Consider the following 15,298-nt stretch of genomic DNA (forward strand, 5'->3'; position numbering starts at 1 on the left):
AGTTGTTGTCACATTTCGCCTCTACATGTGTTGCTTCCTCAGAGGGAGTGAGTGGAATGGAGCCCAGCTGATGTATCGATAAAGCATTGTGACTAGGCACATCATATGCCTAATTGTCAGGACATAAAACAAATCTTCCACAAAGCTGTGATGTATATGTAAGTGCTCTGTTGGAATGGTTTAGGCAGAATCCCAATGCACAATCTGACAGGCATCAGGGAATATCAGAATGGCAAATCCCTTTTAGACTCAGAACTGGTAGAAATAAATGATGTAATTGGCAGAAAATGTCTGGGGTGTGAACCTTCTGTTTTGCACAAGTTCTCCAATTCGTTCTGACAGAGGAGTAAAAGTTATACATATACTGCAATAACTAAGAAATAGCCCCAGCTCTGGGAAAGGTTGCATGGAGCACTGCTGCGTTCGAGAAGCTCTTTGCCCTCAGGTCCATGAGATACCCTGACATCAGTAAAGACACCTACTCTGCTCCTATACTTTTCATCTGTTTTTTGCCCGCTAGCTCAATAACAACACACATGATTTCACCGCTTACATTATTCAATACTTACCAGAGTAATATACTAAAGAAAGTGGACTGTTGATTTGAAGAATGTTTACTCTTTCCTTATGTTACAGTAAAAGCGAAAAGTAGGTCAGTTAAAAATCTGCAGACTAAACTTTATGTCATCACATTTAAAACAGAGGAAGGGGTAAGGAGCTACTAGAATTACAATAAATTGCATTAACTGTCAATCTATGGAATAATACCATGCCGCAGAGCCAGTTGTCATAGTGGAAATGAAGAGTCAGTGTCATGAATGGTTCTTTCTTCTCCTTCTTTGCTTTCCCCAGAGACACTACAGCTCCAACAGCCCACTTCAGTGTGTTTACCTGGGAAACAACACGGATCGCAATTCACTGTATCAGCACCGGTGCAGGCTGTTTGATGTGTAACACAACTGCAAGAAAAGTAGAGACACAACCCATTAACACCAGAACATACAGTTAGGAATAGCAATCTAGCTAGATAATTCTTGTCTCATTTGTGCTGTGATTAAACAATGAATTCATTGTGGCCGACTGACCTCCCTCCATCTGGGAACCTGAGTATCTGTGGACATCTTTTCGAAGTGAAACAGTCTTGATTTTGACATTGGTGGGACTTAGCCTAACCATAACGGTTGCAAACAATCTTTTGCATTCATTAGCAGTATGAGGGGGGATTATTTTCCTCAAATGACATACACTTTGTTTCTTGCCCGACATCCTCGGACATGTGTTGCACAGTGTCGACCTCATCTTGTCAATACTGGAAAAGCCTGCAAGTGAAACAACTTTGACAGCCTACAAGGGCAGGTGAGCAGAGTGGAGTGTGCGAAATATAGTTGGAGCGCAGAGCAGGTTTTAATCGAAAGGCCAGAGCGATGGTTCCGTTTCGCTCCAGTTCCATTCCCATACCGCTCTCCATGAGTCTAGGGCATGCACAGGTCCACACAGACTCACGTGTGCCTTCAAGGGTTAGCCTACATCAGAGGTCATTTGTTGAGATATGGAGTTTGTAAAATATTTCAAAAAGCAAGCAGACAGGTCATAAAGTAAAGGTGTAATGTCAGGAATTGCTCCCTCTTTTAAATGTGAGCGAGCGTGGAGCGATTTCACCAGAGCTGAATGAAATTTTAGGTGAGCGGAGCTGTCTGGTATAACTTTGAGCGATGAAGAGAAGCAGCGAACACCCACATAAGCGGGGAGCGGAAATTCTCGCCACTCAGCTCCGCTCACATGCTCTGCAGCTTACAGGGAGCTAAGCCAATCAAAAAGCAGACCTGTCTCAAAAACTTATTTAGGAGGCGGTGCCAAAGTGGGAAAGGATTAAACCCTTGTATGCCGCATGGGGTGCATTTTTATCCTTCAGCCTTATCAATAACAATAAATATTGGTGTGGACATTTCAGCCATCATTTGAGATTGGTATGGACACGTCCATATGCAATTCAATGCCTATGCTACCGACAGCTTGTGAGAATTGAAGGTACGTGAGAAAAAGTCACGTTACATCAAAGAGTACATTTTAAAAGTGGTGGTAGTGTGCGTCCACTGTCCCACTGAAAGCACTGAAACAGACACAGCATCACTCTCTCACACTCAGATGAAACCTTTAACATTTTTTCCACTTTAGGCTTCATCCCACATTTTTAACAGCTGTTGATGGCAAAAGGCCCTCTTCAACATCACTGATTGGGGTTTGCCAAGTTTTGACATATAGCTCGGAGGGGTCTGACTTCAGATGGAAAGGGAAATCTAAGTCAAAAGGGCAAACCACTATTTGAACAGTTGCACAACTGGTGCAATCAAATGATGCTTTGTTGTGCTATGCATAGATTCAGGTATTCAGTGTGGTGTTATGCATAACACAACAGAGCTTTATTGCTCCATATTTTCCAATCACTGCTGTGATAATGGAAACCTTGGCATAGGATGAATCTATGAAATATGTCAAAACTTGGCAAACCCCAATCAGTGATGTTGAAGAGGGCCTTTTGCCATCAACAGCTGTTAAAAATGTGGGATGAAGCCTAAAGTGGAAAAAATGTTAAAGGTTTCATCTGAGTGTGAGAGAGTGATGCTGTGTCTGTTTCAGTGCTTTCAGTGGGACAGTGGACGCACACTACCACCACTTTTAAAATGTACTCTTTGATGTAACGTGACTTTTTCTCACGTACCTTCAATTCTCACAAGCTGTCGGTAGCATAGGCATTGAATTGCATATGGACGTGTCCATGCCAATCTCAAATGATGGCTGAAATGTCCACACCAATATTTATCGTTATCGATAAGGCTGAAGGATAAAAATGCGCCCCATGCGGCATACAAGGGTTTAATCCTTTCCCACTTTGGCACCGCCTCCTAAATAAGTTTTTGAGACAGGTCTGCTTTTTGATTGGCTTAGCTCCCTGTAAGCTGCAGAGCATGTGAGCGGAGCTGAGTGGCGAGAATTTCCGCTCCCCGCTTATGTGGGTGTTCGCTGCTTCTCTTCATCGCTCAAAGTTATACCAGACAGCTCCGCTCACCTAAAATTTCATTCAGCTCTGGAGAAATCGCTCCACGCTCGCTCAAATTTAAAAGAGGGAGCAATTCCTGACATTACACCTTTACTTTATGACCTGTCTGCTTGCTTTTTGAAATATTTTACAAACTCCATATCTCAACAAATGACCTCTGATGTAGGCTAACCCTTGAAGGCACACGTGAGTCTGTGTGGACCTGTGCATGCCCTAGACTCATGGAGAGCGGTATGGGAATGGAACTGGAGCGAAACGGAACCATCGCTCTGGCCTTTCGATTAAAACCTGCTCTGCGCTCCAACTATATTTCGCACACTCCACTCTGCTCACCTGCCCTTGTAGGCTGTCAAAGTTGTTTCACTTGCAGGCTTTTCCAGTATTGACAAGATGAGGTCGACACTGTGCAACACATGTCCGAGGATGTCGGGCAAGAAACAAAGTGTATGTCATTTGAGGAAAATAATCCCCCCTCATACTGCTAATGAATGCAAAAGATTGTTTGCAACCGTTATGGTTAGGCTAAGTCCCACCAATGTCAAAATCAAGACTGTTTCACTTCGAAAAGATGTCCACAGATACTCAGGTTCCCAGATGGAGGGAGGTCAGTCGGCCACAATGAATTCATTGTTTAATCACAGCACAAATGAGACAAGAATTATCTAGCTAGCTTGCTATTTCCTAACTGTATGTTCTGGTGTTAATGGGTTGTGTCTCTACTTTTCTTGCAGTTGTGTTACACATCAAACAGCCTGCACCGGTGCTGATACAGTGAATTGCGATCCGTGTTGTTTCCCAGGTAAACACACTGAAGTGGGCTGTTGGAGCTGTAGTGTCTCTGGGGAAAGCAAAGAAGGAGAAGAAAGAACCATTCATGACACTGACTCTTCATTTCCACTATGACAACTGGCTCTGCGGCATGGTATTATTCCATAGATTGACAGTTAATGCAATTTATTGTAATTCTAGTAGCTCCTTACCCCTTCCTCTGTTTTAAATGTGATGACATAAAGTTTAGTCTGCAGATTTTAACTGACCTACTTTTCGCTTTTACTGTAACATAAGGAAAGAGTAAACATTCTTCAAATCAACAGTCCACTTTCTTTAGTATATTACTCTGGTAAGTATTGAATAATGTAAGCGGTGAAATCATGTGTGTTGTTATTGAGCTAGCGGGCAAAAAACAGATGAAAAGTATAGGAGCAGAGTAGGTGTCTTTACTGATGTCAGGGTATCTCATGGACCTGAGGGCAAAGAGCTTCTCGAACGCAGCAGTGCTCCATGCAACCTTTCCCAGAGCTGGGGCTATTTCTTAGTTATTGCAGTATATGTATAACTTTTACTCCTCTGTCAGAACGAATTGGAGAACTTGTGCAAAACAGAAGGTTCACACCCCAGACATTTTCTGCCAATTACATCATTTATTTCTACCAGTTCTGAGTCTAAAAGGGATTTGCCATTCTGATATTCCCTGATGCCTGTCAGATTGTGCATTGGGATTCTGCCTAAACCATTCCAACAGAGCACTTACATATACATCACAGCTTTGTGGAAGATTTGTTTTATGTCCCTGACAATTAGGCATATGATGTGCCTAGTCACAATGCTTTATCGATACATCAGCTGGGCTCCATTCCACTCACTCCCTCTGAGGAAGCAACACATGTAGAGGCGAAATGTGACAACAACTTAGAGTGACTTGCATCTAATGTAGGATACCTGCCACGGGTTACATTATGTAATCCCGGAAACCTTTTCTGATTTTCATATGAGAGTAACCGCCTGCAAATGCATAAATCAAGAGATGTAAAGGAATTTAAACTAGGTTAGAATGGCTGTTGTCAACTGTTGTCTTAACCTGAGATCATTTGCTCAAAGTCAAAATGTTTAACTGAAAACTTCGGAGACCTTTGGCAACACTGGAATATTGCCTTTATAATTACTTGCCAAAATAGATCAGGATTTGTTGTGCTCAATTTTCTTCCAACTAAGACTTTGCCTCCTCAAAGGGAATTTTCTACTCCTCGGTGAGCAGCCTTTTTCTATAAAAGTATGATAGAAATTGTCTGTGACAACCGCCACTCAAACTGAGCGGCCCATAACGACAAGAGAGCCAAGAACAGGCTTAATACTATTTATAAATCTCTGAAATGGCAGGGTTTGCAGTAAAGTGTGAAGGAATAAGGGGTGGAGGGTAGGAGGTGGTATGTGTTTTTTTTTTTCACCCCAAAGCTTCTTATGACCTTAGTGTTCCTCCAGTCTAAACATAGCCCCACTCCAAATACAATGGAGCTGTCCAATCCAGTGCATCCCTTTAACAAGCGTGCATTTTAAGCACTGTCACGCTGCAACATTGCTGTTTGTGTTTAAGGGGAAACATGATGAGACTTTTTTTTTCTAACAGCACCTTATTCAGTCCTTAATCACTCATTTTGATATTGCGTTCATCATCAGTATGCGAGCATTAAAATCTTCATTTGTGTGCGAGTCTGATCATTAATTTTTCAAAAGGAGTATTCCTAATCCCAAAAATAGTTTTATCCTGCACACCATAATTTCAACTCTTGATTCCAAGGCTCCTTACTTTTCCAAGAGCACAGCAAGTGTTCAGTCCTACAACATCCACTTCTAAGAAGTCCCAAAGGATTAGCCAGATTATTGAATCACGGTTTTAGATAATACCATCAGTTACAGTTTACTTCTGAGAACAGATGCAAAAAAGGGCAATATGGCAATGTTGTGAATGTGCTAATGATAGCAGCAGACTTTTCCTCCAAATAAGCAGATGCGGTGAAGTTTGAACAGCTGTCAAACGTGATGAGCGTGACACAAGCGCCTGCAGTGGAAACTGTGGGACTTTTCCTATGATATAGCAGCCTACACACCAACATACCAGATGACAAGTCACGCTATCTGTGAAACACCTGGCGCTTCCCTTTGAGTGGAGATTCAGAGTGCAGAGGAATTATAATTTAATCAAATGCAGCACACGCAGTTAAAGTGTAGAACAAATCACAGATTAGGCTTACTAAAAATGATGAGAACAAAGCAGTGAAATGTGCAGTTCTGTGTCAGCTTATACTGTTGACCGGGAATGGCTGTAATATCTCAAAATATCATCAGAAATCTCACGTGCTTCATACATTGATTTCTCCAGAAGTTTGCACACATTAATGTGATGCCACTGTCATCGGTTGTAAACTGGGTTACTTCACCCAAATCAGAAAAAAAATTATGTTTTATCACTCACCTTTCGTGGTCTCTACCCATGCAGATAATTCTGTTATTATTTCGTGAGACCTAAGAAGTATTCCTCCACCCCAAAACAATGGCGGTAAATTTTGTTCATATTGCTCAAAGCCTTGTAAAATTACATTTAAAAGACTCCCTATAGAAACAGCATTCCAGTCACTCGGGTGATCCACAGAGGTCGCAGTTGACAGTTTAAGTTGGAACTATTTTTTTACTGACAAAATAGCTGTTACATCCCTTTCAGCATGTATTAGTAATTTATCTTTATTGGCAAAATGGAGTACAGACATACAGTAAAAACATAGACACATTATGTACCACTAAATCATGATATTTGTAGTAGTCTGTTTTTGCAATTAGTTTTAGGATATTAACATGATGACAGATTGGAACAGGAAATGACACATTGCCAAATAAACCTCACAAAGGGAAAGCAAAATGTCTTTCTGAAATATCAGTACTTTTTTGGCTTTGACTAATCTTTCAGAAACCGTCCAATTACTATTCAAAATGTATTCCCGATTATTGCAACAGTAAGAAACTTGTGCATCACACTGTTGGAGAGTCAGTCAAATTATTCATTGCAAATATCAACATCACTTTTAAAAATCAAATGTTTTAGTGTGTATAATCACCTTTTTTAGATTTTAGATTTTAAGTTTTTAGTTTTTTTTAGTTTTTTGTTTCTACTGCTGCTGTTCAAATTCAACATAATATATTTCACGCAGTTAAGGCAGCATTTCATTACATAAATCATTATTCATTTCATCTGCATGTAAACAGTGCCAAAAGCATGAGCTGATTAATCATTTAGTTAACTTGTATTAATTAATCTCCCCTTCGCTAACAGAGAGTGACAGTAGCTAGCATTAATTCAGAAATGGAGTCCAATAACATAAACTAATGAGCAGCTTCCAGCGCAGCACAGAAGTCCCACAGAGTTTTTTGTCAAACTGTTATTTCAGGAAGGTCAATGTCACATTTATAAACACTTTAAAACATACCTCTGATTGAGAATAACATGGATTTAGAGTGAACCTTTTGTAGTGTTTATAGACTGTTCATATGATGCTCATATATACTAAATAGGAAGGATCTCATGAAAATGCCAATTATTTGTTGGCCCCATCAGCCTCACTGTGATGAGTTTCAGTTTTTCTCTAACTACTTGCTTCATTCTTGTGACTTTAAAGAGGTTGTTAGAAAAGCCTACTGTCAGATGATACCTGGAACTCATTTCATTTAATTTTACTGGGAAAATAAGAAAATAAAATCAACAGAATCATCAATAATGAAAATAATAAGGCCTGCCATTGCTAAATAATGGATGTTGATTATCCTGAGTATGTGCGACTGTTTAAAGAACACAAGTGATGAACTAAATGTCTTCAGAAAGTTTGCTGGTGTGTAAAAGCCTCCACAGTCAATGTGCACACTGACTGGATCTCCTTCACCTCACATTCCCCACTTGACAAGCTGACGCCTCTGCTGCCGTGTTCTGTTACAATTACAAGATTAATGGACAGGGTGGATTCTTGGTTCACAGGAATTAATTGTGTCTCATTTTCCTCCCATGCCCCGACAGATGAAAAAATCAGGGCAGTAAACCTGGTGGTGATTCTTGTCAGTGCGAGTGCAGATGCAAATTAATAGATGCTCAACAGGCCATAACTTCCCAGAGCAGTCTGGGCAGCCTCAGAATATTGTGGATATGCACAAAGCCCTATCAGAGTTACTGTCAGAGTCACTGAACCACTGTTTTATTGTTTTTTTTTCCTTGACTTGTTCTCATAGCTAGGGTCAGAGAGTTGTCTACAGCACATGCATCATATGTATGCCTCTACATTTATTTTGACCTCTACATAACATTTCTGTTCCCTCCTGGACAACAAGTATTTGTTTTTTTGTCTTGCATGAACCTGCTTTGGTTTGGGTAACAAAATAATAGCAGACTAGGCTAGCACCATATTAGATTCCAGATTCCAGAAACTATACAAAAAATATAATTTTCACTGGTATACAGTAGAGGAAATGTTGTGTTAGAGAAATTTGGATTGTCAATAAACTGGAATTGTTGTTTATTTATTTAGTCATTTAAAATAACTAGCTGGGATAGATGTTTGTACATTAGTTGTAAGTACATTTGAACATTTCATTAAGATTATGTTTGTAAAAAGAAACAAATAAGACACGGGTAGGGATAAGTCTTTTTCGGACACTGCTACTTTTGTTTTGTTTGTTTATCAATTATGTTGTTTCAATTTTTTGTTCGAAATAAATTAATGAATTAACGTATATAGATACCCCAGATTACAAAATGTATTTAGATACAGAGCTATTTCTAACCAACCATATGGGAGTTTTGTTGGGTTAATTGAACACACCTCAAGCCATTGCTTAGCTATCAAAAATCGGACCAAATGAAAAAAGGAAATGTGTCAGTGGTGGTAATGTGCTTCTGCTATTTAAACACAGTAAGTGTTTTCTGCTACGAAGGGGTTCCTCAGTCAAGCAATGAAACAAAAGATGTAGTTAGATGATGTCGTATTTTGTTAGCCTACGAACTAGATCTTGTTAAAGGCTATAATCAGTAAGCAACATCTAAAATCATTCTCACTAATAATGAATAAGCAAGCTCGCAGTATTTTCATCTGATGTCAAATCCAAACAGCAACAGACAATGAACAAGGCCAAAAATATATGCGCAAATAAATTCATAAATGCAGTAAATAATGAAACAATGGACAACACTAAATAGAACCTTGTGTTAACTTGTTGACCCTTTTCCCCACTCTGACTCAGGCTCTTTTTTAAAGATAAATGTGTAAAGTCTGCATAAAGCCTTCTGCATGCAATGAGTGTGTTGTTCTTGCAAAAAAAAGAAAACAAAAAAACAAAGAAAAAGCATCAAGATGTTTTTTCTTTTTTTTTTTTTTTTAATTTTATACCGGACGAAACGAGAAAAATATGAAATGACAACATGCTGTAGCAATGGCATTTAGAGTTCAGTTTGAAATAGACACGCTATGGATTGCTTGCTTTTCCAATTATCACACCACAAGACAAATATTGGGCTTGGTCTGCCACGACAAACTGGGACGGATCCAGGGGAAAGTTTGAGCTCCTGGGAAACCTGAAAGAGTTTCATGTCAACACTCTATACCACACACCTCCCTCAGTGGCAGTGAGAGATGAGGAAATGCTGGTGTACCGCATTAACAAGGTGGTGAAATTGTTACAGGTCTCAACAAAGTAAATTCAGCAACAAATCATTTTTGGTTCACTGCCATTGAGTCTCCTGAAAACACAGGTAAAAGTTCACAGGAAGGAATACAAGACTCCTTCTGATTTTCCTCTTTTATTACAAGATCTCAAAAACATAAACACACATGTGAAACTGTCCCTTTGAATAAGTCTCTTTTTTTTTGCTTCATTAGCATGGTTCATCTCCGTTTGCTCAATGTCTGTTTCACCCTGTCTTAAACGCATAATACCCTTCTGTCTAAGTGCGTTTGATCAGCATCGGTACTGTGTCAATGGCTACTTCCACTTAGTGCAAATATTTAAGAGTTAAAACTCTGGAATCTCAACTCACTTTGCAGTATAAAATTACAAACTGATCCTTTAAAGCCACTGATTGTAGTACAAAAATGTTCTTACACAAAAACATCAAACATGTAACATGGGGAAAGTTTCTACATTCAACATTTTAGCGCTAATACATAATATTTGCAGTTTGTATATGTACCAAGCACCTTAATTTGTATACAATGTTTACATCATAAACTATTATATATATATATATATATATATATATATATATATATATATATATATATATATATATATATATATATATATATATATATATATATATATATATATATATATATATATATATATATATATATATATAATAGTTTATGATGTAAACATTGTATACAAATTAAGGTGCTTGGTACACAGGCGAGGGCATTAACCAGCAGTTTTACTTTCCTACACTTTTTTTAAACACATTAATAAAACACTCAAGTCCATAAAAAAAAAAAAAAAAAAAAAAAACTCAATACACCCTTGCAACATTTAGTTTCAGTTTAGGGGTAGTTATTGGTGATTTTTCACTGTCTACTATGTATAGCACATACTAAGTAAGGACATTTGCGTTTGGTAGATTATTTCCTTTTAGTAGCAATGATTCTTAGCAATGTACATGTTCCTTACAAATGTGGCTCCATTTAAAAAGGAAAAACAGGCTTTCCAACGGTATAACATTTATTGCCAAGAAGCATTGTTACAACTAAGAAATAATCTACTAGACACAAATGTCCTTACTTTTTGTGCTATGTTAAATATCTGCTGCTTATCTTACAGGAAAACACCTGACAGTGGACCTTTTTCACTTCACTTAATGGGCCATAGTCAATACTTCCAGGCCCCACAAGGTGCATTGTCACACTGAGAGCAAGAGCTTTTGTACAGTAAAACTACTGTCAGCAGCTTAGGAAAATGAACATTGATGGATAACAAAGACATTCATAACCCTAATTTTGCTTTCACAATACATGTAAGGCTTACTTACACCCAAAAAACGTCCTAAGTTTGGGAAACCCAAAGCATCAGTAATTGACGAGATGGGGATGGGGAAAAAAAATCAACTATCAACACAATCAAGTGGAAAGCCAAAGTTTATAACTCTACTGAAATTTGAGTCACCAGAGACTCAATGTAATCACTTTAGGATTACCATCAAATTCAACAGAGGCAATGCTAGTGCACCACCAGCAATTAGACCCAATCGACTGAACAATACCCATTTCACATGTGATGGATGTTGTTGCTTATCATAATGGTAAAAGACATATTGAAACTGACCCAAGATATGAGATCCCTTACTGCAGACATTTCACAATTTGGTGTTTATTATAAATGATTTTAGTTTTTTTCATACAGTTCATTTATTCAAACAGATGCAGTTCTGGGTCATTGTACAGCTCCTGATTCTATTTTGAGTTAATTTACATCAGAATCATTCTCTTTATCAACAGACATCATAACATTGATTGTAACCATTTTGTTTTTGGCCCTAGCAAATAGATACATCTAGATCTAATAAAACAACATCTTTTCAGACAAGAAAGAAATAATCACTTTCTACCTTTGTTCAGATGCTAAAAAGACACTGACCCTGGCCTTTGTTTAGGATACTGTACAGCCTTTCATTTGTCCAACACAATCCCTCTTCACAAGGAGAATCTTCTAACCTGGCTTGCTCCTGCCTCTGCAGTGTTGGGGAATGTCAAGGATCCTTTGAGCCATTTTGAGTTTCCAGTGATGGATATTGGCAAACAGCTTGCCTCTGTGAGTAAGGATAACCTTCCATTTGATCAATCCTGCACCCGTCTCTAAGACTATACCCTCCAATAAATCAATAGCCTAGATGTGTTTGTCCTGGTGCTTTCCATTCTCCTCCAGCCCTTACCATGCACTCCTGTCCTAAAGTGCCTTTCTTTCCTTTTGCTACTCTCAACACATCCTCTTTGATATCCCTGTGTCTTTGTTCCTCTCTCACATCCTCGTGTTTGAGCTTATTTCTTAGACATGATCTAAAAGCTGTTGCGCATTACATCCTCTGCTAATTTGTCATGATACAGTATTTCACAGTATTTCACAGTGTTTGTCATCAAACAGTGCTTCACACTAGTCTGTTTTGGTTAATTTTATAGAGAACAAAGGGAACTTTCCACATGTGGCACCAAGTAAAAGCCTTTCTGGACTTGTGAATGCTACAAGATATGGAAAACCAAACAAAGAGGGAATTTGATTGGGAGTTGGGACAAGTGGCAGTTTATCATCAAACAATGAAGTAAGTGACTGAGAACAACACGACTTAGGGTGTTAGTGTTAATATTTTTTCCATTAAGATTATTCCAGCCTGGAGAAAAAAAAAACATTTTGCTTTTAATTTCATGTAAGAACAGAGTCATTATTTTGTAATACTCATAGGAACATGTTTGTAGATGCCGCAATTACATTTCTTGAACAAACCACTTTTGGTGCGGCTGTGCAGTCCCTGAAGGATTGTTGGTCGCCTTCTTTCTCTCCCAGAGTCAGTGGCGGGGAGGGGGGTTTCTAATGACTTCAAATAATCTCACAGAGCGTCAGCCACATCTACCAATTATTCATTAGAAACTGGAAATCCCTCTGAGATCTCGTCTTGGTGCAAGAAAAAAAAGAATTAGGTGGTCCCCTAGTTGCCGAGCTGCAAGCCATTTTAAGTTCATCTTCAAATACAGGGTGTACTGCCAAGTATCCACTTGAGATGTATAGATAAATAAAAACATCCTCACTCAGATTATATACACACACAGTGGTACAGTTACATGAGCTTTTAATTGCGGGTCATGGTTACATTAGCCCACTGTTTAACTGCGGGTTATTGTCAAATTCTCAAATGTCAGTTTAAAATGTAAAAGTTACCTCCCTTCCCCTGGAAATTCAAGTCCCAGCTATAGGGCAATAGTCATTATCATTAATAATCAATTTTCATTTAAATGTGCAACTATTGATTTTTTTTTTGCCACTTGTTGACAGTGGAGAACGTTCCATGTTGAGGGGAAAAAAAAAAAAAAAAAAAAAAGTTAAACGGGGAAAATAAGGAAGATGGAAAAAAACTCATGAAGAGCCACAGAGGAGGGATCCCTCTTCTAGGACGAACAGACATGCAATAAATGCTGTATGTTCAATGAAGAACAAGAACATCACAGTTTACAAGTTGCATTAACATTTATAATATATGTAAAGTGTGTGGATCCAGGTGACGACTGAGCAAGCCAAGCCATGGCCGAGTGGTGCCCGAGACCAAAGACCCCCTCCCCACCGTGGTGACCTGACACAGGATCATTAGCAGTAAATATAAGGCAGTGAAGACTGAAGAGGCATCACATTTTACAGACATTCAGATATAAGGAGATTGTAAAACAGGGGAGAGCAATATCAAGTTGATATGGCAAACTAATTAGCAGGCATCTGCTTGTTTACACATACTGCAGTTACAGAGCAACATTGTCATTAATTAGAGTTGTTTCTGTCCACCTGGTGAATGCGAGTACAATATTTATTCTCTTTTAGCTCTGCTTTGGGTCTCCACCATTTCCTGAGGAAGCTATTAGGCTCTTTGGTAGCTAAATGCTCCACATTATTCACCAACAAGTGTCATTGGTGTTGAGTGTGCTGAAGGCAGCTATATGCTTGTGAAGAAAATGATAATTAGACTAGTAAAAGTGAACCAAAACATACACATTTTGTGAGAAACTCACGGTAAATCAATGCAAAGCCATGTGGAGCTGCAGATTCAGGTAGAAATGATGTCACATCAGTAACAGTAACCTCTTACATTGTCAGCTGATACATACATTATTATTCTGAAAATGCTACTTCTATTTTTTGATGCGTGCTTAAGGCTCATTATACAAAAATGTACCATTTTGTGTCCCTCCAGCAAAATTGCTCTGTAAATCTGAATAAAGAAATGTAAAAATGGCCTGTCCCTCAACATGATTTGTCTACTTTTACTAGTTTTTGATGGCACAAAAGTCAAACTATCATATTTAAAAAAAACATAAACTTCTGTTTCAGCACTCATGAATGGGTTTTATTCTTAATATGTGTTAACTGTTGAAAATAAACAACAACAATTTTGCTGGTCCCTAAGTTGTCGTCAACCTAACTGTAAGGCTAGTAATGGTTGCCAATAACAATTTTCAATTAATTGGACAAGATTTGGAAACACACCTATTTAGTTAAGGTCTCACAGATGACAATGCTCATCAGAGCAAAAACAAAACCATGAGGTCAAAACTGCCTGCAAAGCTCAGAGACAGATTGTGTTGAGGCACAGATCTGGGGAAGGCTACAGAAAAATCAATTGTGCTGCATTGAAGGTCCCCAAGAGCAACATGATCACCATAATTCTTAAATGGAAGAAGTTTGGAACAACCGGGAGAGTCTCGATAAGAGAGGAGACCAAGACCCTGATGGTCACTCTGAATGTGGTCCAGAGTTCTGGCGTGGAAATGGGAGAAACTTCCAGAAGGACAACAATCACCACAACATCAGTCTGGGTATGATGGCAGAATGGCCAGATTGAAGCCCCTCCTCAGTGACATTTTCCCAAAAAGCACCTTGAGGACATGCAGACCGAAACAAGATTCTCTGGTCTGATGAAACCTCAGTTCTAAGGCATCAGTTGTAATCATCATGTCTTGAGGAAACCAAGCACCACTCATCACCTGCCCAATACATCCCAATTATGAAGCATGGGTGGAAGCATCATGCTTCGGGGGTGTTAGGTCAGGGTTGAGGGGAAGATAAATGGAGCCCAGTACAGAGATATTGTAGTATCTGTGTGTTTTCTACACATCTTGGGTTACTAATTGTTTCTCCTTATGTGAGTTAAGAATACAAATAGAGTGGATTCACAGCTCCAGGGGTCAGAGTGGTAACTCTGCGAGTGCTAAAGGTTAGCAGGCGGCAGGCCATGATAAAGATGGTGGGAGATGCTCAAATGTTTGTGTTTGTGCCCGTAGAAGAGCAGGAAACCCACTTGGGTCATTTTGGGGACAAGACATGAAGTTGAATGCAGCCAAGTTAGATGAGTTTACGAGGGAGACAGGTCAACTCCTCTTTTAGTCCATTGGATAATTTACCAAAGTGACCAATTAGGAGAAGTGGGTGTGTGCTGGAAAGGGACTCTAAAAACCCTCGCACAGGAAGAGAAGGAGAGGGGTGGCATTTGGTAGAATTCCTAAGATCGAAGGCGTAGGAGTTCTGATAGGGCAGAGGGCAAAAACATTTGGCATTACTTTGCCCTAGATTGGAGAACATCAGATGTGGGGCCACACTCTGCTCGGACGCTCGGCTAACCGAAGTTTGTCTCAATAAAGACTGCTCTATCATTCCACCCAGCCTTGCCTCCGCAGAATTCTTTTA

General features: G+C 39.1%; 1 long non-coding RNA gene across 1 annotated transcript; it reads left to right on the forward strand.

The window, feature by feature from the left end:
* The first annotated feature begins 2,314 nt into the window (after positions 1-2,314).
* LOC119018362 lies at positions 2,315-4,090 on the forward strand. The gene is made up of 2 exons (XR_005074730.1): positions 2,315-3,662; positions 3,790-4,090. It is a non-coding gene; the product is annotated as an uncharacterized LOC119018362 (long non-coding RNA).
* The last annotated feature ends 11,208 nt before the right edge of the window (positions 4,091-15,298 follow it).

The sequence above is a fragment of the Acanthopagrus latus genome, chromosome 4 (genome assembly GCF_904848185.1).
Source record: "Acanthopagrus latus isolate v.2019 chromosome 4, fAcaLat1.1, whole genome shotgun sequence".
Taxonomy (NCBI): domain Eukaryota; kingdom Metazoa; phylum Chordata; class Actinopteri; order Spariformes; family Sparidae; genus Acanthopagrus; species Acanthopagrus latus.